A 4,969-nucleotide genomic window follows, 5' to 3' on the forward strand; every position below is an offset into this window, starting at 1 on the left:
TCTCGGCAGTCCCAGTGAAATGACATTAGCGTTGCTCCCTGCCTATTGGTTTAAACAAGCAGCCCCCACCGATCCTGGAGAGAAGGACCAGCCTGGAGCACAGTGGACAAATGCTCCTGAGTTTAACTCCTGCTGCGGCAACGAAGAGTTTGAGAAGTGTTTGCGTAATTTAAGTGCTTGAAAACTACTAAGTGAGTTAATCTATTCCTGTTGCCTTTACCTTCAGGCGACCCTTACCTATATGAACCTTTACCTATATCCAGGCTATATTTAGATCAATACAAACGTTATGAACTTTACAAATGAATGTTTCTCTTTTTTAAATATTAAAAACGCCACTGATTCATATTCATGGGTTCACTAAGACTTTATGTACCAACTCCATTTGCACCTATGTCCAAACAAACAATTTGTCACTTAGTGTGAAAATGTTATACATTTTTGCAAACTGTTTTTCATACTTACCACTAAATATAAATGATCAGAATGTGCTTTATGTTCTCCCACACAGACTGTGTAATATGTACAATATTGATCTAGACATTATCATCATCATAATCATTAAGAATTTGAAAATAATTGCCACCATCCATACACCAGTGCATGAGCAAAATACAATGGCAATTATTCATCTTTGTGCTGCATTAAAAGGTAAAAGCTTGTTTTCTGTAGATTGTATTAGCCCACTTTTTTGTTATTTGTATGGCTTTACTTTGTGGTTAGTGCTAATCACATGATTGGTTGTCAGCACATGACCACCTAAATGAAGCTGAGATAAGATTTTTGACTGGTGGACCTTTAAAGAGCACTCTGACCTCATGTGACCCAGATTAGGCCTTTCCATGACATCAAAAGTGACACTGCGCACCCAAACAACTCAACCGAATCTGGATCATTTGTCGTTTTTGAAATCAGGATCTAAAGGTGTATTTGGGATTATGCCGTCTCTAAAACATGTTGGCTGAAACATGAAACATAAATGTGACAAATGCATCGATTTAATTGCGTGCCCTTTGACCTTCAAGGCTCTCCCTCACTGGAACAGACGCTACATCTCTGATTGACCTCGGTAACAACTCAGTGACCGTCACATAGATCTGTGTGTGTGAACGCATCTTAATTAAGAACAGATTTTGCGAGCTCAAAACCTGTCAGTCATTCTCTACACAGCCCTGGCATTAAGCAATGGAACACATTGCAGTGCCAGATCTTATATGGACCAGATGGACATGAGCTACAACTTGGTACCACACTTCACTGCTAACACTCACTGTATATTCTTTATCAGAGCTGCAGATATGAAGATAATCCAAATAATTAAATCATATCTAATAAAGCCCCTATATGCCCAGGGGTGCCGCCAGGGATTTTGGGCCCCATGAAAAGATATCACATTGGTTACTTAAACATTTTTTTCTTAATGTTCTAAAATAGTTTGGGCCCCTGTCAGTCACGGGCCCTTAGAATCGTCCTAACTTTTCACCCCCTTACGGCGCCCCTGTATATGCCATGTCACCCGTCATAAAGAGCTATATTAAAATAACCGTAAAATATTAACTTTTATTCTCCCAATTTAGAATCAGAGCTAAGAGTTTTAGATGTACATCTATTTATCAGAATCAGAATACCTTTATTCGTCCCACAGAAGGGAAATATATGCTATATTCTCCTTCTTCATATAAAAACACCACTGAATATTGGTGTATAACAGATAGATTTAGTCAAAAAAGCAACAGTACATGCATTATATTTAAGCAAGGATATATGAGTTACAGCACAACATCTGAAAACAGTAAAATGGGGTATAAATGTCATGTTTCTGTAACACAGCACTCAAGCAGATAGATATCAGACTCCTGATTATTTAGGAGAGTCATTTGGTCTTGAAACAGATTGTTCAACTGTCTAGAGATTTCTCGATTATATATCTTGCCTTTTTTCAGAGCTTATCTCCAGGCTATTTAATTAGATATTTATGGCAGCATTAAAAAAACAACCTGAAAACAGACTCTGAGCAGCATCACTTACACACTTGGACCATAGAGATGCTCAGCATACTTTCCAGAGTATCTCTCGTTAATGTGTCTTCCCCCCCTATGATTTTAATAACATACAACTTGATTCTGATTGCCGTGTATCAAATGTAATCCTGGTCAATTGCTTTGCTTTCGGGCCTCAAATGGTCAACAAACCAATATATGTATCCCTGTCGCAGCTGTTTTGTATTTGTCGTGCTGTGTGACAGAGCAGCAGTGAATTTGATGGTTAAATTGTCGATCCCTCTAACAAGATTAGGAGTTTAAGGCACTGTAACTCCTGAAACAAGAGCTCACCAACAAATATGCTTTAATTACAGAAGATGACATTTTCTTCTTTTTAATTGCTATTTACTGTTTGCATGTAGATCCGTGTAAGAGTGTAATGACTTCACACTTTTATTTTTCTCTCTTTGTGCTCTTCTATCTTGCAGAACATTTGTCCTTTAATGGAAGCTCTCTTTTATTAATTTCTGAAATAAATCCTTAAAGGTAGGGTAGGTAAGAATGGAGAAACCAGCTCGAGTGCGCTAGAATTTGAAAGTACTCCTCCAACACACACGAACACATGACCAATGAGGGCACGAGATAAGTCTGTGCACAGATGGAAGGCTGACAGGCAGGTAGGCCATCCAGTTATTTTTAGCCGGGCCGGCTAAAATGATTGGTCGTGCTTTTTACAGCGCCACGGCTTCCACAGATGACATTTTTGTATATATTTATTGTCAAAGCATTTCATATATTCATTGCTATCGGGATGTTAAGAGCATTCCATGGAATATAACAAAAAGTGTTTCTGAAGTGAATTACCTACCCCACCTTTAATGTGAACCTGTCCGCTGTGCAGAAATATTAAAAGGGGCAATTTATTTTAAGTCTGGCCACTGACTTGGAGACCCAGTTTTACACGCTTGTGGGAATTCTCCATTTTAGCTTTAGTGAATCCCATCAGCTTATGTATTTTGTTCTCAGGAAATGTTAATGCATCTGGCACATAGTGGCATACATTCAAGAGCACACGTTTTACCATTGGAGTTGTTTGATATTTGGCCTGGAATAACAGTAATTAGGCTGTCTAAAAGTGATACAAGTCTCTCTATTTAACACCTCAAGCCACCAACAGTAATGTAGTTATAACCTTGGTTGCCAGGTAGAGTGAGGATATTTGCCAGAGTGTTAGTGGGGTCTTAATCAAGAGGCTTGCTCTACCGTCCATGTTTGCTCCACTCTTTATGTGTGGCTACATGTTTGCTTTGGCCCACGGTGAGTGAATATGAAGCTGTTAATGTGCAAACTAATTTAGCTAATATACTTAGATGTTTTACTTGATTCAAGTCCCTCTAACCTGGGTATTAGCATATCGGAATATATAAAGAGATATAGATGGAAATTGTGTCTACCCTAGAAAAATATTCCATACACATTTTAATTGAGGTATGTGTTGCATTCTCACAGCTGGAGAAAAAATAAATCCACGTTGAGGCTCATTTAAACATTTTGGGAGTGGATTTTCTTTCTATAAAGGGATCTCTTTTCTTTGAGTTTACACAGGAAAGCTCTAGTCCAAACAAAGGCAGGAAAACAAACAAACAAGAGGCTAGGGCAGAGGCTGAGGCGGAGCTGGTCGACAGAGCAGCTGGACTTTTTGACCAGTGGCCTGGCTGATGTCCATACTCAAACACTGGTGACCAATTAGGGACCACGGGTCACCCCAGAGCCCCAAAAGGCCCAGCTTAACCCTGTTGACTCGATTTGTTGTTGGACAGCTTGTCACAGATTGACAAATGGGATCACATTACTAAAACAAACAAGTTAATGCATGAGCTGAAGATACAGCAAACGTCAGGTCCTTATTAGTTTCCACTGTTTATGTAGAATCCTGTAAAGAAAGGCAGTAATAGATTCAAGGGTCTACATGAGCTGCTTCAATACCAATAGGCTGTTTGGCTTGCTGATCAAGCATTCTGTGAATTCCAGAGCATTATAATTGATATCCTACACTTTAGCCTTTGTAGTCTTTAATTGGCTCTTGCTCAAGCTCTCCTAAAATAACTACAAACAACGGCTGAAACAAGAGAAGGGTTGTTTGCTGACAGCATGCTAATTATGGAATTGTTACAGAATAGAAGTAGCAAAGAACAACTGCTTGTTGGTCATAATATTTGCTATCCCAGTATCTCTGTTGGGGTTTGCTATTATTGTTTGTTAATGGTCTACAGACAGAGGAGGAGGGAATGCAAGGGAATCTCTTAACAATTTAGTATATGCTTTATATAGCCCCCCCCTTGAGCTATAACTCTTAAAGGAATAAAGAAGACAGCTAGTTTGGTAAAGAAATAGTCCTAACGCTCCATAAAATCTGCATCAGTTTTTGCACGTTTTAGAGAAGGTCGCTGGTAGTTCGAATGTTTTACCTTTTGTAGTGAGCCAGGCTGTTTCCCTTGCTTCCATTCTTTATGCTAAGCTAACATTTCCTGGCTCCAGTTTCATATTTTCCAAAAGACACAAGTCCTTTTATTTAACTCCTAAGAGTAATTGTATTTCCCAAAACCTCAGACTATCCCTTTCAGTTACAGTATTGAGGTTACACAATATACGGTGCATCGCTTTTTAGTTCACCTTGGATTGGAGGGGCCCCTTTCAGCAGTAATTCAAAATTAATGTATTTTCCTGCTATTGTATCCGCCATCTGCAATCATACTTCTACTTTTCTTCCCAACAGTCATTCATAAAAGAGCTGCATCCTTGAACAAAATGTGGATAGAAGCTCTGCTCTTTGATTTAGGTGAATCCCCAAGAACGTTTACATATGCAATAATCCTGCTCCCTAAAGCATATTTTGTTTAATGGAGTAATATGTTTATCTTGATTTGCCCAAAGTATGATAAAATAACATATGTACCTTGACCTGTCATACAATGATCAAAACTCCA

The sequence above is a fragment of the Trematomus bernacchii genome, unplaced genomic scaffold, assembly GCF_902827165.1.
Source record: "Trematomus bernacchii unplaced genomic scaffold, fTreBer1.1, whole genome shotgun sequence".
NCBI classification, from domain to species: Eukaryota; Metazoa; Chordata; class Actinopteri; order Perciformes; family Nototheniidae; genus Trematomus; species Trematomus bernacchii.